The sequence below is a fragment of the Nyctibius grandis genome, chromosome 3 (genome assembly GCF_013368605.1).
Source record: "Nyctibius grandis isolate bNycGra1 chromosome 3, bNycGra1.pri, whole genome shotgun sequence".
NCBI classification, from domain to species: domain Eukaryota; kingdom Metazoa; phylum Chordata; class Aves; order Nyctibiiformes; family Nyctibiidae; genus Nyctibius; species Nyctibius grandis.
In genome coordinates, this window is record NC_090660.1 from 29,326,669 (window position 1) to 29,351,395 (window position 24,727).

Here is a 24,727-nt window from a genome sequence, read left to right on the forward strand (position 1 = left end):
CCCCTGATGGCAAGCTTCAGCAAATGAACTAGCTTACATGTACATATCAATCAATATATTTATACATAAGTATATAGTAGTCAGTTTAATACACATATATTGCTGGAGATGTTTTGTTATTTACTTCTTGTCACTAAATTATGACCTATAAGTATTCAACTTTTTCTATACTTTCTCAATTCACTTACTAAAATATAACAGGGATCTATGTAATCTTATGTAGTCAATGAGCGTTTCAGTGCATTTTCACTGCCTTTGACAATTGGAATAAAAATAGGTATTTGAAGTTTTTTATTAATCAATTCATGGAGGGTCTAATACTTGTGACAATCACAGGGCTTATGTTCTTCTTCCCTTGTCCAGATAAATGTTTTCTTTTACAAATAAGAGTAAAGAAGCATGGGAATAATAATTTCAAATTTATCTAGACCAACCAGCACCTTAGATCTAACAGTGGCCAATGTCACATCTTTCAGATAGAAACTTTACATGTCTTCTAGGGATAAATAAATGAATGCTAGCAGTAAGATGAAAAAGATGAATATTGCAAACAACACCTGACCTTATTTGGCCATTTCAATTGGATAGTAATCTGAACCAATGATTTGTTGGTACCATAAAAAGCAGGCAATAAAAATATCTAGAGAAAAATAATCATGAGTCCTGAACTATGCCAAGCAGCTGGGTTGAACAGTTTCATAAAGCAACCACATTCTATTCTGAAAACTATTGAGTTTTCTCTCCCCACTTCCAACTGGAAAGATGGTTCAAAGTCTCATTTTGTGAAAGAATATCTTCTTAGTTCCAGCCTAAAGTTATTTGTGCACAGCAAACAGCCATTTTTTTTCCTTGTACCAATATTATCTTTTGGCTTTAGAAACTCCTCCACAGTTTTTGCTCTAGAAAAGTAGAGAGGGAAGTGAAGGTCTCTCACAGAGGGATCAAGTGTGTGCCATTCAGTCTTTGTTTGGTGAGGCTATGCAACCATAACCTCTTAGTCATTGTTTGTAGAAAATTCTGCCCTTTCTCTGAGCAGTCTTTGTACTCCTTTTAATACAAATTCAGTTTTCTTGAACATGGATGATCACAATATGCGTAGTACTCTTCATTATAATTTTCTGGGGCCCTGCATTAACACTTCTTACTCTCCTGCAAATTCTCCTGATATGTTTAATTGCACTTCCTTTCTCTGGGACACATCACACTGATGATAACTTATAACCTATCTTGATGAACTCAAACTTTTCTCCTCCACTTTCATTTCCTTTTCATGAACCTTTCATTTATAGAAGAAAATTCTTTTATCAGTCCTTACTAGCAAGACCTTCTTGTTCTTGCATTTTATACCAATTCCTATTTGTCTCTCTAGTCTTAATTGCTTTTTCTTTGACAATATATTCCAAGTTTTGCACACTGCAGAGGTCAAAGTAATTTATCTGCAGCTGCCTAGATAACTTTTTCCTTCTAAAAAGTTACTGCTTCATGAACTATTTTCCATGCATACGACATTGGACTTTTAGTAAAAACCATTGCTACCAGACTCATTTGTGTGCTTTCCTATGTTTCTGTAGTCAGAAATCTAAAAACTGGAGTTAATCCATCCCACCAGGTAGTCCACTCATTACACTGAGGAGGTATCTGATGAGGAGCTACTGACCTCCTCAATTTTTCCTGTCATTTCATATGTCTCAGTTTCTACTTCCATATCACCTTTCTCATAGCTATCTTACCCCTGCTACATATTCATCAAAGTCCCATTTTCTGCTAACAGAAGCAGAGTACTAATTTAGGCTGGAGCCACACCTGTAGTTGTTTTGACCTCTTCATCACTGATCAGGATGAGCTCAACTTTGGTTAATTATCGCCTTCTTTCTTAACTTTCCGATCTTCTTGGTAAGATTATTGATGACCAACCTTTCCTTTTTTTTTCATCCTTACAGGTTTCAAATTTTTTTCTTAGCATCCTGTTTCAGCTGCCTCGTTATCCAGCTAAATCTAGAGCTCTCCCCTACAGAATTTCCCTTGTGCTTGATAACAAACTCCAAGTACTCTGTGTATGTCTCCTTCACATCATTCCAGAGCCTTTGACACACGAATCTTTTCAGTCTGACCTCTCTGAATTCCTTTATATACCTCAAATCCATGATTTTAAACCAGAAAACATGATTTAGCATCTTGTTTGTTTATCCTTCCTTTTAATTTAAGCTGAAACAGCTCAAGGTATTGGATTGTGGACTTAGTACTTATCAGCCTTCTGGAATAGCTTTATTTCTTGTCATTGTATCACTCTTTAATGATAAAATCTCTCAGCTATCCCAAACAGAAATGATAGTGCTATTCTTACTAATAATTTTTCTGCTATCCATATCCAGGAAATCAAAAATCTGGTAAGTACACAAATATAAATATATGTAGTATTTATAATATAAAGAACCACAGATTTAAATTCTTGGAGTCTACAGAATATTTATTATCTTGTTGTGGTAATACTAATTTTTTGCAATCCTTTCCCAAAATTAATTTGACTAATATATTAATACAGGGCCTCTACTCCTTTTAACATCTATCTTAGTCATGTTTGAGTCATTTCAGTGGAATATTAGTCCTTGGCAATACCAATTAGTCGATTTTTCTTTGTTCCCATCAGAATCCTTTCCCCCCCTCCCCCTTTTTTCATCTTATAGCCACATTTCTTATTCTGTCTAGCAGGCAGTTCAGTTTTCCATTCTCTGATTCTTCTTTGGCTTCAGGACTGTCAGGTTTTTAACAGCAGTCTTCACTAGCAAAAACTTACACAGATTTGTAACGTTTGCAAGAGCCCCTTATATTTCCCAAGTATTTCACTTACAGTTTTCTCTTCTAGTCTCTTTGACATGATTCACCATTTTTTGGATTCCTGTCCCTGACTGCCTCCATTTTCTTCTTCCTCTTCTCTGCTAGAAAGAGTTTTCTTTCTCCTTGTCCTTGTCCCCCTGTCTTCTACCTAAGTCTCTTTTTACTTCTCCAGCACAGAAAAGCTTGTTCCTCAGGGAACAAAAAGACTTATTTATCTCAGGAAATAGCCAAACCTTGGAAGAATTGTGAGCTATTGGTTCGAACCTCCATTCAGCAGTGAAGAGAGGGAAACATGGGAAGTTGCTGCTGAAGTGGGATGAAGACTACATATGGCACAGTCCCAAAAAGCAGATGCTATTTACTTCTGCTTAGCTCCTGTCAGTCAGGCAATACATCTCAGAATTAGTTGTCTTATTTAATTAACAGTTTATGCAATTATGTGCCTAACAGCACAGGCCTTAGTCAGGTAAGGCTCCCGCTGAGTTTTTAAATTGACTTTTCTCCAAGTTTTGCCTTTCTAGACTTCAAGATCAAGAACAAGAGAAATAATAGCTGGATTCCCTCTCTTTTGTATATGGACTGATTCCCACACCATCTGTAATAAGCATTTTTAAACAGCTTGTTTGTGCTCTAGGGTTCCCTACAGAAGCAACATGCTGAGTATGTTACTGAATCGTTCTGTTTCAAAAAGGGACGATGCCATTATCTAGCTAAGTCCTAGCAAACTTCCAGTGTCAGGCATTACTTCAGAGTTTCACTAAAGTCTTATTTATAGCTCAAGAGTTTTTCCACCAGCAAACAGAGTAGCTTAGGTTCGTGAGATATAATATTAAGTTTTATATTTATGCAATACCACAAAGATAAACAACAATCTTCACTTTTTAATGAGAAGCACCTTTTGGTCCAGATTTGGCCCTTCCTCACTCTGTGTAGTCTCCTGCATAATGGAGTAATTTCCTGACTAAATTTCCCAGAGCCTGGAACTTTGAGTGACAGTGGAAATGACAAGGGAAACTCTAAGATTATTTAGAAATGTCAAGCACAGCGATGTAGCAGCAAGTGCTTTCATTTTTTTCAATTTTGTTAACTGTAGCATTGAATCAGCTTTACACTGAGAAAATAACGGATCTATTTCTGACGACTGTAATAACAGGCTCATGAGGTCTATCCCACTTGTGAGCTCAAGTGCTGAAAAGTTAATGAAAGTTTGTAAAATGTTCCAATAACTGTTAATAACGTATACTGAGGGGGAAAAGTACAGAAGATAAAGAAAAGAGAGAAAAAGTAGTCTAAGAACAAATTATATCAGCTCGTGGATACCATAAAAGGACTGCACTGAAGACACCTTTGGTAAAAAAAAAATTGCATGGAAATGAATGAACCAAAATTGGTGTGTTGGAAACATAGTTTGTTCAACACCTACCCTTAATCACTGCCTTTTTAATGGCCTTTAAAAAGGCAGTTTGAAAGGAACAGGTGGACACAAAATCCAAACATCAGGAAGGCCAATAACTACTTTTTTCACTCCAGAGACTTTGGCCTTTATTTGTGAGCCCTGAAGTCACCTCCCTAAAGGTGTTACCAGATTAGCTCATTATAAAGTTAGCAAAAACTCCTTCCTGATTAATGTGAGTCCTTCCTTCTCTGTTATATTCCCAGGATCCAGGAGAAGGACTTCGGTGACAGAATCTACTGTGACTGAGCTCCAACCTTGGATGCTAAAAAGCATGCAAAAAAAAAAAAAATCATATTTGTCCTACCGTTACCAGATTTCACTTTCCCTATAGGTGTCTGTTTTCTCAAAAAAAAAAAAATAAAAAGGAAGATTACTGTCTTTCAAAGAACTGAAAACAAGAAATAGCTTTTTTCCCACTATGACATACATCCCTATGACAATGTATTAGGTTTTAACTAAGCTTCTTAGATAAAAAAGGTCTTTGATGCTTTTTGGATGTAGTTTTTAGTTTTGTAATCAGGTTTGATTCTTTTTTTTCTTTTTTTTTTTAAATCATTATTTCTTATTTTAACATCTATTTCCTAGTTTCTGTGAAATGGTAACTAAGTACAAGTATCTCTACCTAAAACCTATTTACCATCTGACACACTGTTACAATGGAACAGGTGTATGAATATTGATAATTCACTAGGCTTGTTTACCCTTTTGGAATAAAGGCAGTTGTATAGAAGCTCAAGTATAACTGAGCAATCCAACGTGACTCCAGGTCTGCTAAATCATGCCACTGAACAAACCACCCTTCATGGGCTGTGACAGAAGGTCTGAGGAGCCAGCAGAGACTTGTCTGAGAAATAAGAGGACATCAGACCATGGAGACAAAGGACACTGTTCACACTGCAGCAGCAGTTGTCCAGTCCTCTTTCGTCCATTCCTAGAAAAGTTTTTGCCCTTGCTTTCCTTGCCAGAATACAGCTGCTGCTGACTAACGAATGCTGCTCAGAATAACCACATTTTGCTGCAAGTGAACCACAGACACTATGCTTCCCCCACAACTACTGATGGAGAATGTAACAGAAAAATAAGTTCTCTTTAAACAGCCCTATGATATCTTAAAATACATTTTAATTTGATAAACCAGTGGAGGGCTTATGGAGAACTATGCATTGTATACCTACCTTTACACGAATAGTGCAAAACAGTGAGGCTCTTATTGATCTTGTCTGAATAATAAATTTTATGGGTTAAAGGAGATTTCCAGTTTTTCAGTGGAGAAGATTACCATGGTATGCGAAAAATATCTCTCTTCTTTTCATATGTAGCACGATTTCAGCACAAATACAACCCAAAGTGAAATTATTCTGAAATCATATGATCTTGTTAACGCTTAGTTAATTTATCCATGAATTATTTACAAATTTCTGTTCCTCAGACATGTTTCCCACTGCCTACTGAATACATGATTCAGGTTATTTCACCTTCTTTTTGCATTATCATGCTCATCCCACAGTCTTGCCACAATCTTAATTCTTACCTCATTCAACTATTTATTCTTATGTTTTATTTTAGACAGAATTCATTCCAGGGCATATGACTCAACTATTTAATTATATTTTAGCAGGCGAAATTTTAGAGTTTTGAGTCAGATGCATCACTGGGTAATTTTTACATCACGCAGTATAGTATCACATATCAGTTTATATTAATACACTGTTCTCTTTATTATAGGAATATATGGTTTGTCTCCTTCTTAGATGACACAACTATTTAAAACCTGTCTCAACAAGGATTTAAATAAACATATTTACTTTATGATAGCTTGCTTTATGGTTGAAGGGGGTTCTGTTGGCCAGTTGCTCAGCTCTCATTCATCACAGTGAAATAGCACTGATATTTACTGATTATTGGACTTTCAACAAGCTGGATACACAGTATTTCCTCACCAGCTGACACTATAATATATTTCGTTGCTAGTACATTTGCATTCTGCAACCAATGATATGAGGCAATTTGGTTCCATATTCCTGAAAGTATGTATTATTATAAAATGCAAGTACTAACTGGCTGTGAATCATTCATTTCTTAATGTTTTTAAATCATTAGGAAAGTTGTTCAACTGAAATGATTTAACTTCTGTTTCAGCCTCTAATGTTCAAAATGTGTGATATTGTTTAGTTGCAAGAAACAAGCTGTAAGATAGAAACTCCTTATCAAATGTTTTATATTAGCTCTGAGTTTATTATTTTCAACCTATTGTTCTTCTGTGTCTAATACTTGCAAGTTATGATGGAGCTATGTGATTTAAGTAGACTGAAAATAAGGAAAAATCATTCTCTGCAGTATGACCAACCACTCTCATACCTGAAGTTTATTGTCAGTATTATCTCCTATATATAAAATTCTTCAACCAGATTTTGGTTCCTAACAATGCTTAGACAATTTGAATTAATTTTTCATTACATTCTGAAATAAAGGTTGTGCAAAGTAATCTCCAAAGAGCATTGAGGCTTACATAAATGGAAGGTAAGGTGATATTTCAGTTCAAATGAAACAACATATTGATTTTCCACAAGAATTCTGATCTTTGATTCAACAGTGCACTCGCATGATGGTGCTATAGGAATATACTCATTCATGTATAGGGATCCTCAGACTTTTATCCATCTGACTAAAATGAATGTTATAATGGACAAAAGATCATGGTTCAGAAAAAAGTTAAAGCAGCAACCAACTGATTAAACACAGAAGGGATTTATGCAGTGTTTGTAACACAATTTAGATTATGCTTTTGGGAAGTAGCTACCAAGGCCATCTTAGTCTGAAAAGGTACAGAGGGAGCTGACAGAAACCATTCACCTAGAAAAACTCTTCTGTGTTACTCGTTTTGTTCTTAGTCTTTGTTTTAGTTTTAAAAACACGAAAGAGGAGATTTGCAGTTAGCAGAGAGGGGTTGTCTTGTTGCAGGTAAGATTTCTATGAAAAAGGAGCATTCATAAATAAAAAAGACATTTTTATTTTGCTCAGAAAAATTGTTGGTATTTCTGTTTTCTCCATTTGCAAGAACTTTGAAGCACTGGTGTTCCCATAAGAATAGAAACTCTCCTTTGTTTACACCTATAAAACACAGACTTATGCATGCATGCACAAACACAAACACACATATCTGTTTATGCCTATGAGTTTATGAATAATTTCAGATAGATTTCAGGTAAATCAGGAGTACTTATATTCTAAGAACTTTTGGAACTGGTAGTACAAATGGGACCCTCTGACAAACACTGGAATTAGGGACTAAAGGAAAACGTGAGGAAAGCGTCAGAGAGGCTCTTTGCTTAGTCTGAAGGAGGCTAAGGAAAACAACCAGACCTATCCTGTGCCATCTGTTGGGAAAGGCCTCGAAGAAAGAACACAGGTATGAGGTCTTTTTTAAGAGTCATGGAATATGAGATCTACAGAGATGAGAAGGAAATAAATAATAATGAGTGGATTGGGCAGGTAAAGTCCACTTGTGAGTCCTATACTAAAGCATGATCGTAGAAGTGTCAAGGATGATAGAAGTAGTGTCCCTTTGGTGTGCTGTCACATGCATTTACTCTCACTGAAGAACCTGCCCAGACAACGCAAGAAGGTCTTTCTCTACTTCTTTTCATTAGCGAGGAATATCCAGGTGGATGATGGACAAAAGCAGTGGGGAAAGCAAAGTGCTTATGAGGTTTCATTGTTATTTGGAGAAACGATCTTGTTACCATGAGAATTCCTTATGGCTCTAATAAAGATGCTAGCACATATTAACGATGCAACAAGAAAAAAATGTAGTTTGATCATCCCCAGTGTATGCATAGAAAAAGGATGGTAGCTTCAACAGCAGAATACAACCTGATGGTTTAGCAAATTTCCTCATGAAATATCCTTGCATTTTAGCCCCCTCCTCCCCCCAGAATCTACTTTTTTTACCATTATAATCAAAATTGTGCATAAAAAGAAGAAAATCCCAGTCTGAATAATATTTTTTCTCTGGATTATGAGAACACATGATTCCACCTTTTTTCAACCATCTTTTTACTGTAAAATTTTTGTCCTAACAGATATGGGAAAAGCTATGCAGATCTAGAATTTAAAGAAAATTTAGTGCAATACAGTTTCTAGGAATGACAATTACCCAGGGTTTTTTTTGCAGTCATTAAAGATTAAAAGAATTTCAATGATGATAAAGGAAAAGAACATGGAAATGAAATTTGAACTAGCAGAATGTATGGAAGCATTGCTTGAGAGCAAAAGACATTTTAGTAGATCATACAAAAAAGAGAGACAGAGTGCTATACAGAGGAAGGAGAGATCAAATACATATGAAGGTGTTTGGATGTTTAAGTGGTGCTGATTTTTTGAACAATTGTTATTCACTCTTCTCCAGGTGAGCGGCAGTCAGCCAGAAGCATCCTGTAAGCCACATCTGGCCCAGAAGCCACTTTTGAACTACGCTGATATGTCAAAAGTAGATAATGTTGCAGGCTCCTAAAATGAATTTTGATTCATAAGTAATGGAATACTTTATCATACTTTTGATTAGCTTTTTGGCCGTAAATAAACATTTCAAAAATCAGATTGAGGTCACAGAGTGACAGGTTAATTCAGTTAGGAAAGGACCTTGGGAGACTGCCTACTCCCAATCTCCATCTCAAAGCAGGGTCAATGTTCAATACAGACCAGGCTGCTTTGGGTTTTGTCCAACCAGGTCTTGAAAATCTCCTTAAAGCTATTTGATAACATCTGTGATATGAATACCAGTAAAAGTGCTGTGAGAACATTTCCTTCTGAATTGACTCAGAAAAAGATTATCTCGGAGCTACTTCAGCAAGGAAGTTCCTCAGGAATTTTCCAGGGGATGTCACTGTAGCAGAACTGCAATGACCCTATTCCAGTCGAGGAAATGTGAATAGGTTACCTGGTCCTACTGTCTGTATTTGTTTATGAATCAGTGTTGAACACACTGGTGGGGTGGGAGAAACAACCTGTTAGACATCTATCATTTTTCTTTGATCTCTAGCGTCCTTAGCAGGGCTCCTTTTTGGAATTACAGAAATATCCACAGCTTCTATTCTAGGAAAACCTGCTTCATGCACTGACACCAACCCATAGTCTGCTAGCAAGTATTTTGTTGAGTTGTTTTGTTGACACACATAGGGTACAGTTTTAGGGAAGTAGTTCTTCCTTAAGGAAATTAACATAAATAAAATTGTCTGCTTGATCTTCAGTCATAAATAGCAGACACATGCTTGTTTTGGTACTACTTGGCATTGATGCTCTTAGGAAGTGGTGTGTTACGTTGTGAAAATTCAGGAAACAATTTGATTAAATGAAAAGGAATTCATAATATAGTTATTCTACAGCTAGAGTTACTTTCTAAGGCTTTTATTATTTCTTCTTAAAATATATTCGCCCTTACTAAGATATGTCAGAATTAGGTTCTATAAAAAATTAAAATTGGTAAGAAAACTTTCTTTGTGACATGTATGGCATCACCTATAAAAGCACAATAGAGCACAATTATTTAAGAGATTTTTTTGTCTCTGTGGGACATGAGATTATACCTTCATAAAGAATAAAAGTTTGACCTAGGCAAAGGCAGTTCATAATATCACTAAATTGCTACTCATAACAGGACGTGAATGAGTTCCGAGTATCGTTTTTTCATCTTTCCAAATATAAGATTAATACTATATTTAGCAATGGAAGAAAATTACTTATATAAAAAAGAACTAATAAAAGGCAAGTGTTGAATTGTTTCAAGGATTTCACTGTTTTATATGAAAATTCTTGAGATATGTTTAATTGCAATGCCATTCCCTCACATATCAAAATATATAGTTTTAATATTTTTTTCTCCTCTATGAATCTTAAATCTATTTCCTCTACGTTAAACCCACTGGCAGCATGAAACTGCAACCTAATACTCGTGCTTACAAGAAAGCAGCAGATAACGTGTGGAAGACAAACAAGAACTAGAACTGAGGAAAACCTGATCATTTTCAGCCCATGGATTCATACTTCTATTTTCTGTTTTTTTTAAACCTTGCAAATTCTTATTTTACTTTTGAAGTAGGGGATAGTATAATCATGAAATGTGGTTGCTCACTCAGAATTCTAAATATAGAGACATCAATATCAATTTAGATACTTTTACATTTTCTTGCTCTAATTTATGTTAGAGAAATTTACACTTGTGATCAAGTTCTGTAGTTCCTGTGTTTTAGCTGCTGAGATGGACATTCAACACACTGCATCAAGAAAAACTGCACTGATGATACTTCATGCCTGTAACAGTGAAATGGTAATTCTATTTTCAGCTCAAGTGGAGCCTCATAACTGGATATTCTATTCAAGAGCTTCTCAATCTTTTTTCCTCCTACATCTCAGTGTATGTAATCACACTTTCTATGGCTTTCCATGACCCTATAGTCAACTCTTTGCAGCAACTCATCCTCAGATTCAGAAGTACTTCAAGATATTTTCTGTATGTTTTCCAGAGACACAAAAGTAACACCCATAACCTCAACAAAAACACTGTTCTCTGTTCTGGTCATAGGACTAAGTAACTCATAAATTGAGATCTTCTAATCTACACAAAAATTGGCAGACTAGATGAGTTAGCAGAAATGCTGAAATATTTCAAGACTTTTCTCTTAAAAAAACAGAAGGAGAAGTGTGAAGATCTAGCAGATGGAGATTGTCAAAAGCCTTTATTAATGTTTGATTTTATGTATCACACTATATGAGGCACTGATACAATCTTTTTACTGCTCCAGATATACATTAGATAGGATCTGTGTTGTCTGAAATGGCTGATAAACATAAAACACCTTTTGTAATTGCAAGAAAAGAAGTAGTAAGAGTTATTACACAGGAAGAAGATTTATAATGCTGCCACTGTGCACATTACAAACAAACAGGAAAACAAATGAACAATAAAGGCCAGAAGATGATGACTTTAATGTTCTTCAAGGTCTGCCCTCACCATATGGTCTATCTAACAATCTATGATCATTTTTACCTTTCCCAATTTTTTATTGTCCCTTTGTGTTACACACATAAAATGTTAGGAAAAGTAACCACTGGCACATTCTCATAAGATGGTTTTCAAACACAAAATGAAAAACCTTTCAGCTTTTTTCCCTTTGAAAATAATACTAGCTTCATTCTCTGCCTAGATTTAAAATCCTTATTTTTTCTCTAGGAGCTGCCAAATGGTGTCCTGAATGATGCTTAACTGTATCTTACAACACAAAAATGTCTGTTGTAATGCAATCAGAAGCAAGTGCTGCCACTGCACCAAAAATCAGGCAGATAAGAAGGGAAAAAGGCCCTTCAGCAGAGGTGAGAGCAGCTCTGGTGCAGGCGGCATACTCTCCACCATTTGACTACATTTGGAACACATGGCCCATATTTCCATCCCAGCCCCTCTGCTGCCCACTCCTAGCTCATTTACCTTCTTCCAGTTATAGCCAGAGCACCCACGTGACAGGGGTGGCCCAGGTCTCTGAGATGTGGGGGACATTGACCTGTTGTTTAGAGTGCTGGACACTCCCCACACTCATTTTGATGTGCTCTGTCCCCTCCTTTGAGTCCTGCTTGTTGCTTCCTCCTTTTCTTCCTGGATAATGTTCCTGTCTGCCACTAGATGAGACTGGGCAGTCCTGGCTCCAAAAGTGGAGGAAAAGATGTACTTTCCAGGACCTTTGACGGGGGGAGGTCAGAAATTTTTAACCCGCCTAACTGAGGTGCATTGTTAGAACCACCTCCCTCCTTCCCCTTTCCAGGTCCCTATCTTTCCATGAAATAATAGGAGAATGCCATTCCCCACATTAGTGAACATGTTTCCCTGTGTCTCCCTTCCTGGCGTGTTAGATGTAGGTGTACAAGTGTATGCACTTGCACGGGCATGGGAACATGGCGGAAAGAAACAATTTTGGCCCCCATGGTTATGACACACCTTCATCACCAATAGGACAGAAGAGGTTTCTAAAATGCACACACACCTGCTAAGCTGATGAACAATTTCCACCCTTCCTTGGCTCACCCTTTTCCTCTACCTCGTGACAGCGATACCTTCTGACAGAGCAGAAAGAAGAGTAGCAGACAAGGTAGCTGCTGCAATCAACAGCCTGGAGCACCGCCCCTGCTGTGCCTCCTGAAAACAGAGTGGTGACTAGCTAGTGACTAGTTTCCTCTGCGTATTCTTTGAGCGTATGAGTAAGAAACACTAGAAATTAAATCTAGCTCATTTTACTCTCAATTAATGCCTGTGGGAGCATTACACTTCATAAAGCTAAGCTCTGTGAATTTGAAATGCATATTCAACCTTCAGTAACATAAAGGTTCCTTATGTTCTTCTCGGCATGGGGAAACCTTCATGAAGTAGCGGCTGGAGTTTGATAGAGAACTGTTTTGTTCAATGGCGTGTTCTCCTGAAATGGTAAGAAATATGTCTGCACAAGAGCAACTGCATCTCTGTATCAGGTACATCAGAGGTGACTCCAATAAAAAAAGAAGTCTATAAAAGGTCTTGAGACTAAAGATACAGTAAAATAATTGGTGGCTACAAGCATGTGCTGTAGTGCTATGGGTGTTTCACTGTGGATCTCAGGACAAGGAGGTTTGATGAGTTCTCTCTTCTGACTAAATCACAAAAGAAGAATGGGAGGTCAGATGGACCCTCGAAGACTTTATTCTCTGATAAAATGTGGCAACATTTCGCAGCCTGAGGCATGTAATACAGACATTGCTTCATTGCTCACTGTTTGCATGTATGACAACACGAACTTAAAATCTTTTACTTTCTTTGAGTATTATTTGTTAGATCATATTTTTGTAGAGTGAATAGTCATCTTTTCTCCAAAATTAATAGAAAAGATTATTAATTACAAAGGGCCAAGATACTGTGCCTTGCCAGATGTCGTTTATTATGTAAACACTGAGGCTATTTAATGCTTCCAGCACAAGGGGACCCACCCTTGTCCAGCAATACCGAATTCTGCAGTGTTAATTGTAATAATTCTTACAGGCTGTAGTGACAGCTTTTAAGGAAGGAACAGCTTATCTGCTGTAGATGCATCAGTTGCCAGACTGAGTCGACTTTCAAGCCACAATGAGCTCATAAGTCCCCTTTATGTGCATGTGTGTGTAAGTAATCAAAACAAAACCAGTCAGAAACACTTATAAATGGAAATGTCAGCATTGCTCATATCTGTCAATTCCTGCTTATGCAGTGACTCAGCTGGTAAACCTATAAGGTCTTTCTAGGCCTTGTCAAATGCTAGCTAGTGTAATTGAACTAGTATTAACACTGTTTGCAAAACAGAGTTAATGAACTAGTTGTAGGGTTATAAAACAGACTTTATAAAAACAGGTGAGAGACAAAAAAGGCATTAATGCTTTCCTAGACAAGGTTATTGCATTAATCTTAAAATATTTAATTGATAAACTCCAACAATTCCAATGATTCTTCATGCCATGTAAATGAGATGTAGGGCTCATTTAGAAAAAGCTAACTAAGTCTGTATTTTATAAGCTATATATCTCCCTCTGTTAAATTTGTATCCAACTCATCTACTTCTGTGTAGGGATCACCCATTCTGAAAGAATGTCATGTTACATGCAACTTTTAAGCCAGAGTCATATTTTCACACAATCTCATAGTGCAATGAAGAGGAAGAACAAGAAGCGATCGATTTAACTAATGAATTCTTCAGTTACCTAAACCAAAAGAAGAATTCAGGAAGTGAAGACTAAATCAGATTGCTAAACATGAATACAAAATAACATGGGCAAGCATGTGAAAACAAAAGACCAAGGCATAAACTCCATGAAACCAACAAGACATATCAGAATTACAAATGCACAGCACGCTAGCAGAGGAGTAGAAAAAAACCCTGGCTCATTACCCAACAGAGAAGGGAACTATTAACAGCTAAGAAAACCCATGTATTTTGTGCCCTTTTTGAATCTTGCCTCCCTGAAATCCCTTGTCTGTCAGCATTGGCTTCCACAATTGATTACTTCACACCAGTGGGATAAGATCTCAGCCTAGAGCAATGGGAAAACAGGTATGAATACATCTAGGTAAGATAACTGTTTGGAGATCAGCTGGCCCTGATAAACATAATTCTAAAATAACCCCATGTACCAGTACAAGTTGGGGACAGAGCTGTTGGAGACCAGCGTAGGGGAAAGGGACCTGGGGGTCCTAGTGGACAGCAGGATGACGATGAGCCAGCAGTGTGCCCTTGTGGCCAAGAAGGCCAATGGCATCCTGGGGTGTATTAGAAGGGGTGTGTTAGCAGGTCGAGAGAGGTTCTCCTCCCCCTCTACTCTGCCCTGGTGAGGCCGCATCTGGAATATTGTGTCCAGTTCTGGGCCCCTCAGTTCAAGAAGGACAGGGAACTGCTAGAGAGAGTCCAGCGCAGAGCCACAAAGATGATTAAGGGAGTGGAACATCTCCCTTATGAGGAGAGGCTGAGGGAGCTGGGTCTCTTTAGCTTAGAGAAGAGGAGACTGAGGGGTGACCTCATTAATGTTTTTAAATATGTAAAGGGCAAGTGTCATGAGGATGGAGCCAGGCTCTTCTCAGTGACATCCCTTGACAGGACAAGGGGCAATGGGTGCAAGCTGGAACACAGGAGGTTCCACATAAATATGAGGAAAAACTTCTTTACGGTGAGGGTAACCGACCACTGGAACAGGCTGCCCAGAGAGGTTGTGGAGTCTCCTTCTCTGGAGACATTCAAAACCCGCCTGGACGTGTTCCTGTGTGATATGATCTAGGGAATCCTGCTCCGGCAGGGGGATTGGACTAGACGATCTTTCGAGGTCCCTTCAAATCCCTAACATTCTGTGATTCTGTGATTCTGTGATTTATGGAACTGGCTGAAATAAACACATTCACTAGCAGATATTGTTTAAAATTCATGGGGACAAGAGGCAGCCTAAATGCAGGCTAGCCCTGAGAATCGTAAAAGGAAGCGAACTGCAGGATTTCATGGGGATTTTACAGATTTTTCAGCTTCATTGTGGACCCTGAATGACTTTGATACAAGTAACCAAACCATTTGCAAGTACAGAAGAGACCGAAAGGTTACAGGATTAGTAGCAGCTAATGTGGATTTGAAAAAAATTAAATGTTTCAAATCAATATAATTTTATGCTGCAGTGGGGTAATGAGACTTGTGGATAGAATGGAAACACAGAAACATAGAAACATGTTTCATATCATGACAATAATAAAACTTCCAATGATGTCCTGCATGATACTCTGATAAGCAGGTTAGGGAGACATGATCTAGACAAAATTTATTATAGGACAATTTGGATAAAATCTGCTACAGCGTGGGCACAAATCTTGTTAGATAACTGTAATCACAAGCGTAGCTATCAATGCATTACCGCCCACAGTAGAAGAGGTCTGCTCAGAATCTGTTTTTACTTAAATCTTTTCATTAATGAATTTGATACTAAAGTAAAAAGTAAGCTTATTAAATGCACAGATTATGGAAAACCAGCTGAGGCTGCAAGTATGTTGAATCATAACATTAGAGTTCAAAATGACTTTGACAAACTGCAGAAATGATCTGAGAAAACAACAAACTCAACAGTGAGAAATGCAGTGTGCAGTTATGCGAGTAAAAGGTGAAAAGCAGCCTGTTAGAAATCAGTCCTATGGGAAGAGATAAATAATGTGAGCATAAAAAGGTTACTCTCAGAGGATCATTTTTGAAAGACATCGCACTTCTAAGCCATCCATATGTCCACAATATGCACCTGTTATCTAGCCTGTTCTCCCTGTCCCAGGAAAGGAGGAGAAAATTTAATATCAACTATGTACACTGAATATTTTAGGCAAGGTAAGATCTATTTTGGGGTATTTAATGGCTCTAGATACACTTGGGAAAAGGATGAGGTCAACTTTATGGAAAAATAATGCCAGAAAACAATAGTTATGTGGAAAATAATGCTTTTTTATTAGGATTTTGAACCTGAGCAAGAGATACATACCCCTTAAAATATTGCCTCCAGTAGCAAACATTCCTTCCCTGTGTTTTTCAATGGGGAGCTGCAGTAGACATGGTGGATATCTTGAACTCTAGATTGGCTGGCTGTCTCGGCATGTGGGGATGGACTTTAGAGGGAAGTTACCTTAATCTATGGACTCTTAGGAATTTGCGATGGACAAAATCATCACCAGTTTTAGGAAGATACATTCTTTTTTGTGTTGTGCTATGTAAGATGCAATCTTGGTCCTTTCCACAGGAGTTTTTAAGGTTTATAGGCTGTAAAAGTCTATGCCATTTCATTCAGAAACCATTTTTATTCATCCACGTATTTTCCTATATGTAGGAAATTTTCTGTTTTTCTGATGCAATTCTTGAAAAGGGCAAAGTGGCTTTAAATCCCACCTCCCCACTCTTTGACTGCTTTGAGCTCTAGATTGAAGAAGTCCCTCAAATCCATAGTTCATTCAAAATTCTGATTGCCTCAAGGTGAGGGAATAGGTCTGGCTTGTGTCACACGGAGACACAACAGGGAAGGGTAAGCTGCCTGTGGGAAGGGGTTGGGGTCTATAGAATATCTTGACAGGTTTTCTACAGCAGGTAAAACATTTTTAACCAATTAAAATTGAGATAAAATTGTTCAGCTGCTTTGTTTTTTTTTCCTTCACATAACAGTTTGTGTTCACCAAGTATCCTCTTTCTGTAGGAGAAAATAATTATTGAAAACTGAGCTTTTCAATAATTTCAGATTTGCAGCTGAAGAACATCATGTGAAATAAAGTCTCATGTGCAACTTCTTCTCACATAAGGCACCACAGCAGTGAAATTGCTAAGAAACAGTTCAAGAAGATACTCTGGGAAATGTAGAGTGTTGCAGCCAAAATATTGCAGCTTTCCGTTTTTTTTTTTGCAGAATACTAGGAGTTCTGTGCAGAATATGCAGGCTGTCTCAGTTGCTGTTGTAGAAAACCTGTCAAAGCAGCACTAAATGATCTGAAGATTACTGAGTATTTTAAAAGCCCACAGGACTGGAGTTGTTCTTGAGTCTTCATGATAAATCATGAGATAATCCATGTGGCTAGTTATTTGTTGTTACCAGAGGTGTTTTTCTTTTAATATCAGTGTATTTCAAAGTAATTTTCTGTGGCTGTTGCTCTCTTCAGAGTCTGCAAAAAGCACATTGTATTGCTTAGAAGAACACTGGGTGATGTTATCCTCAGAATCTTGTTAATAAATGACCCTTAACAAAGATGATTTGCTTTATTTTTTGGTTGTAGATCAGTTTTCATAAGTGGATGAGCTCTAGTTGCTCAAACATGGGGGAATATTAATAAGTACTGTAAGGATAAGTGGAAGGTAAGAGCTGTGCAAAATGTAAACTATCATCTGTAAATACCTGTAATGTAAGGACATTTCTTGAGAATATTATTGAAAAACAAAAAAGAAGACACAGAAAAAGTAAAACCTCCACACAGATACACAGACCCTAAGGAACAAGGGATAACTGAGACAGTATCAAAGACCAGATCTCTCAGTTCACAGATTGACAGAATACAATGGAATGAATCACTCAAGACCTTGGAGAGGTTCCACCAGCTTTTTGTAACTGATAAGAAGGAGTGCAGGGGTGGGGAGAAACAAGAGTATCATGAATCTCATGGGAAAAAGCAAACTTATTCTCAGAGTCTTTAAGGGGCTTGTGGGAATGGGTGAAACTTATTACAGGATGTTTAGGGGAAAGAACCAAAGGCGGGGAAAGGATCAATATCCTTGTCCAGCTAAGCTCCACACCTTATCATTGCAGTCTGTCCTATCTTGTTGAGCCCTGTTCCTCACTCTTTTCTGTGTGACCTTTCTCTCTGTGGAGATGTGTGGAGATGACTCCCTAGCACAATTCAAGCTGGACTAGCTGGCAAGTTGGAAGAGACCACAGTCTGGAAAGACACAAGGTCAGACCTGAGAAGATGGGTTAAATGGAGCCATGGGTTTGGATATGGATCCTGGGCAGACCCGTCTGATCTAGGGACCCATGAATGTAGGAGTGACTGTGAATGAAGAGTGAGGGTGTGTGAATGTCCTATAGTAAACTGATCATCTGGAGACGGGGGATGGGTCTGCAGTGTATTGTTCATTTCTGTGTAAGTGCTGTTGGAGTTTATGTGGGTACCAGAAAAGGCACTGCCCACTTTGTCCATCTGTGTTGCCTGTCGTGTGTGTGCATTGCACCTGTCTATTGGGAATGCATGCTAAGCCTTGCTAACAAATGATCCTACTAACAGAAACACTAGAAAACAGACTGAGTATGAGAAATCTCTTGGGCTTTAAACTCTTCTGGATTTGGCAGCCCTTCATACATACCCCAAAACTCCTCAAGTAATAGCTATATTACAACTTCTGTTCAAGAATGATGTGGAGGATGGGGAAGAGGCAGCAGTTTTGAATTCTCAGATGTATAATGTTCTTTCATTCTCACCTTTTAATTATACACCATCTTTCCATTAAGCCACTGAAGATTAGGTACACACAATGGACCAAATGCTTGTCAGGGGAAGCAGAGACCTAAGTCTAAATTTATTACCAAGTAGTCACAGTCTCCTACATCTGCTTAAGAAAAATAGGAATGTGATGATGGACAGAGAAGGGAAGTAGGGTCCGTAAGAATAAGCATGAAAGTCTCTATAGTCTCTTAGGATAAAGGAGTATGGCTTAGAGTCAATAGGGTAGTGGAAATGAAATTTGACCTGAAAGTAGCAACAGGTCTGTACACAGGTCAGTAGCACAGAAGAAACAAATTTGAAGGATGACAAAGCCGACTGTGGTAGACAATAACAGTGAAAAGTAATCAGGTGATAATAGACTTACAGAGACAGAAAATCAAGAGCAAAGGAGGCACCTGTGATACTCCCTATTGCTCTGGCTAATGAAGCTCCACTGTCTGTGCTGGTCTGAAAGAGTAGTCAGGACTGTTACTGTAATGGTCAGGAGTACCTCATTTTGGCCATTCTCCACAACAAGATATAGCAATTTGCAGTATATGGTTGGCAACCTCACCTGTTCCAGTAACATCATGTTTCATTGCCAATTACTCATAAGAGGGAAAGGTGAGACCACCTCACAAACCGGTGGAAGAAGAGAAGCCTACCAGCATAACATAGTGAGGTCTGCCTTTCACTGCAGTTCACGTTGTGGTGCCTGTTTGTACTTACCCACTATGGAGTACACTGGCTATATTCAGGGATTTTTTGTATCTTGCTTATATGTTGTCCCTCATCCAAAGACCTCAGTCTAGTCCATTAGTGTCTGTGATATCCCCATTTATAAAAGAAAAAGTAGAAACCAGTTGTATGGAAGTTATGGACATGTCCTGACTCAGTGAAGACTCGTAACAAAGCATCCTGACCTCAATCATCTGTTTTAATGACTGTTTTAATATATAAATTAAATGGAACATACCTATCACTGTAACAATCTTGAGATTCTTATTAGATATGTTGAAGTTCCAGATCACATTTCTTATAACAGACTAAAGCAACATTATACCCAAAGAACAAGTCACTAAACAACTACTTATGAAATATCCTTTACATATCATTCACCATAATACACTGACCATTACTTCTACACATGAAACCTAAGTGAAAGATAAAATTTACGTATTGTTCAAATCAATGCTTGCCATTTTAATACTTATAAACACACATTGCATTCTATAAAGAGGCATTCTTCTTTCTTTTGAGGTCTGTGTACAAAACCAAAAACTGTAACTTTTAAAAGGTTTCTTTTCTTAGCCACTATGGATTACTAAAATGACATGGCAGCAAGATGAGATCCCTCACACTTTGGTCTTGTGGCTTAACAGGTTTTTTTACAAGAAAGAGAGACAGCTCTACAAAGTGAAAGTCCATTCGAAACTCATAATTCATATTAAGGGTATGAAGATCAGAGTCTACACTGTGTCACACAATTGCTTGATGCAGTATTAGCTTAAACCGGCAGCAACTTTGTCAGTCACTCATTGGAATAAACAACAGGAAAAAAAGAATCCAAAGATGGATAGTTGCTCACAAATCTTTTTCTGCAGAATATGTTCAAACTTCCAAAAGCACAGTACTATTCTCTGCTGCTTGATAACAGCTGACAAATCTCCCAGGTATCACAAAATAACATAAACATAACCAAAGGTCACTGAATCTAATACAATTTTCTAAATTGATATCCCAGAGTAAAAAAGAAAAAGATTTGCCATCTGAACTCAGTATGTGACAACAGTAACTTATTTTAGTGACACAGTTGACACGTGAAATGTCAAAGATTTTTTGTAACTCTGTTAAAAGGTTTCACCACTTTAAAAGTATTCTTGCTGTTGAGTTTATGAGAGCTGACACAGCATACTTTTAACATCTCTCCTAAAGGACGGGTGCTGGCACTAACTATGCTACTTTTGAACACCTACAGTAGTTCTTACAGTGTACGGCACCAGTAGGAGTTGTGGGCATTCCAAAATCCAGGCCAAATCACTGGCTAAATAAATTTAATATAAATACATTTTTAATGAGGTCTTGTTTTTAAAAAAGGAAATAATTACATTAGGATTTAGAAACATCTTATTTCCCTCTTAGTACTTCACATTACTTAACAGCTTATCACTTCCATTTTTCCTTCTTGTATGAAAGGTAAGAAAATACTAAACTCAGTTATCTTTTCCTTTTTCATTTAAGCAGGTGGTGCTGATAAAACCTATCTTTCTGTTTTCCACTAAGTTAAAAATAACACAAGGAGGTCAGGTGTGCAGTAATACAGAGGTTTAAATAACAGGATTTAGACGAAAATAAGCAGTTACTTTTTCTGCTGAAAAGGCATAGAGTAAGAAACTCTAGTTTTCCTTCAACAGCTGTTACCCTGAAACCAAAAGAGCAGGAGCAGAACTGCAAGTGAGGGAATATACATCCTGCCCCATGTGCTCCACATATGTTCTTGAGGTATTTAAAAGCAGTGCTGAAAACGATCACATAGAACATAGAAGGACAGTGACAGCCTTCGGCAGAGGTACCAAGCTGGACAATTTATAATTGTTTAAAGGTTGTTTCACTCATTTTTTCATTATTTCCATTTTTATATCAGCTTTGTGAAAATCTCATTTCCTAGATAGAACACCACGATATTGAAAACTTTCACAATGAAAATTCAGCATTGTGCCTATCTATTGCACACTCATTCATTCTACTCTTAGGTAAATGGCCAATTAAACTGCAGCAAAACCTGATGCTCCTTCATCACTGAAAATTATTCTTCCAAAACAAGTTAGTTCATGGAAATTAGATTATGACTGAAAACTCTACAGGTTGATGACAAACACATCTCTCTCTAGTACAAAGCATGCATAGGACTAGAGATATCCAATTATGCAGGAGAACCTGTAGGAAAAAGTGATAAGACTGGTTAACATGCATGAACCAGATGATCTGATACACTCCAATATTTTTTTGAGACAAATTCTGGGGCCTGACTGAGGGAAATACCAGGTCAAAGCAGGAGACAATCAGGCATCTGCTTCACAACTATGAAGTACTAAAGAGCTCAGCTGAGGAAAGACAGGGAATGAAGTAGTTTTGGTTCTTGTTACACTTGGCTGAAATGCCCTTTGTTCCAACAGGGAATATCTACATCATTCACTGGTACAGTGCAAAGAGAGGAAAAGTGGGGTTCAGTTTTCTGAGATCTATTAAAGTCTCAGGACTCTATGTCTACGTTACATCTATATCAGCACTAAAGTTCACTGTAGTTGCTGGGCCTCAGTATGTACAGAGCATGCTGGAGGACCTTGGGTCTATGTTGCAAACAGTGGTTTCTAGACAAGCACCTGTCTGTGACATCAGCCTTGGTGCCACTAGTGGAGGAACCACTTGAAATGCACCAGGAACATACTCAAGAAACTCCAGGTATGGATGCAAGAAATATTGCAAAGTGTCCTCCTGTACACTAAAACATTAATTTACATGCCACGCAAGAAGACTAAGCAAAAGCTTTGAGTAGCAGGAAAATTCTTGCAAGCAGTCCTTGCTAACTGTTGTAAACCCATGGAGCTTCAGTGGTTTGGGGTTTCACAAAGGTTGCTAATGTAACTATCAAATGAAACTGAGAAAAAGGATCTGAATAGGTGTCAGATGAGACGCTAGTCTCCTGAGCACTGTGAAAACAGATCAACAGTCTCCAGGAACTTAAAGCCATGCTGGTTGGAAAAAGCAGAAGTGTGTGACTTTTAGAGAGTGATGTTCATGGAGTTAACAGCCAAGCAAATTTAGCTTCATCTTTCCTGATACTGACTAAATATAACAGAGAATAGACTAGAAAATGAGCCAGCGTTCCGTAATTGCAAGATATGCCAAGTCATTAATTTCGCTTTCAGGGCAGGTAATATCTGTGTCTTATGCAATATTAGGTCTAACTAGATGCTCGATCTACTGGTTCCTTGGACTCTGACAGTCTTTTACAGTGTGGAAAAATATGAAGTAAAACTCACACATAATTGGATTAAATAAAAGGATAATCAGTATAACAAGGCTTCACTAGCTGTTATTCAAACAGTATCATTTTCTGAATCTGTGGCAAGATTTCTACTTGGCCTTTTGCAGGATGGTCTTTATTGTTGAGATGGAATTATTCAATACACAAGTACGGTGGAGAGGAAAAAGAATTTAAAAAGTACAATACAGTTTTGTAAGTGTTACACCTTAATCCAAAATTTTGCAGCTCTAAATGTATTAAGGGATACATTCTGAGAATGGCTTGGCATTTCAATTGATGCTAATAGGGATAAATGTGTTTTGAACTATTAAAACTAGATTGTAATTTGCAGCTGAGTTGACATTGTACTGCTCATAAGACTGGGTCACATGAAGATAGATTGCGATTACTTTCTTTCATGGGATTAGGGTTTAGAAATTGTTTCAGAACATTCAGTTCTTAGTATAGCCTGTGTATGTGTGGGATATGAATCTGTAACAGTAAACTTCCTTTTACTGGATGCTGAAAAGAACAATTTTTACATTACACTAAATTTTGTTTCAACTTCTGGCCTTCCATCTTCTAAAACACAGTATATAAAAAACTTTAAAAATCCCCCCAAAACCACAGAAAACCCCCAAACCCTCTTTAATTCAGATGTGATTAATTGATAGGAATAATCAGTCACACTCTCTCTCACCCTCTTAGTATTTTCATCATGTTTTTTCCTGGAGTTGAGTAAAACTCCAACTGGCTCATTAATGAGGAACACTTAGATAAAGTTTTATTATTAAATAATGCAGTCCCCTTACTGTACTTTGAATAAGAGTGCTGATCATTTGTGACTGAGGCAGACAATTGTATTCAACTGAACTTTTACCTTTTTATGTAATTTATATGAAAATCCAACATATTGAAAATGCCAAATTGCTTAGGAAACTAATGGCAACTATTAGCTAAATAATAATTCTTAAAATGATTTTTTAAATTTGAGCAGGTCCATAAAAGATTTTAACCCAGCTGTTGCAGAGAGATTTTGTTCATAACTGCCTATCTGATCCTCTATGGATGAAGCTGGGAATAAGAAAATCCCAGTCAGGTCCTAGGGAACTGAGAGTTGTCTTCAGTACATACAATCCCACTCTCCCAATGCAAATGTAGATTCCTTTACAAAATCTGCAGGTACTACAAATTCAGTTGTATCTTCCTATTGCCAGTCAAGCTTAGCACTTCAACAGTAATTTACTCATAATCAGACTGAGTCAAAACCAGCTGTGTCTCAGAATAGAAAATACCTTATATTTCCTTAAGAGACTACTGCTAAAAAAATATTTCCATAAGATCAGGACATAAGCTTATGCAAATACAATTGAGCAAACCTTCTCTTGTCATTTTATCTTTGTTACATAGAAAGCCATCTTCATCCCAGGATTTACACGTACTTTGCTGTTAAGTACACAATATTGTATATAATATTGTGTAACAATTTAGGAAAAAAGGAAAATACAAATAATATTACTACAATTCTATGTTGACTTGACTTATTAAAGATAACATCATAGTCAAATAAGAGAGAAGAAATTTGAATCAGTTCATCAAATTATTTAAATTCATTCCCACTTTGGTTTCATTAAGACACCATACCGTGTGTCTCAAGAAACATGCTCTTTCTTAACTAAAACATATTTCAATGGATAAGAATTAAATAATTCTTAGAAAGTGATGATAGTAATTGCAATAACTTCTTTAAAGTGTTGCTCTAAACTTGAAAAACTAATCATGCTTAGCTGATTTTTCAGTTTATTAAAAAGGGAAAAAAAACATGTTTTCCTGATTTTATTCCAGACTTGCTAAAGATTGCCTGAACATTTATCTGTTTCACAGACCTAGTTTT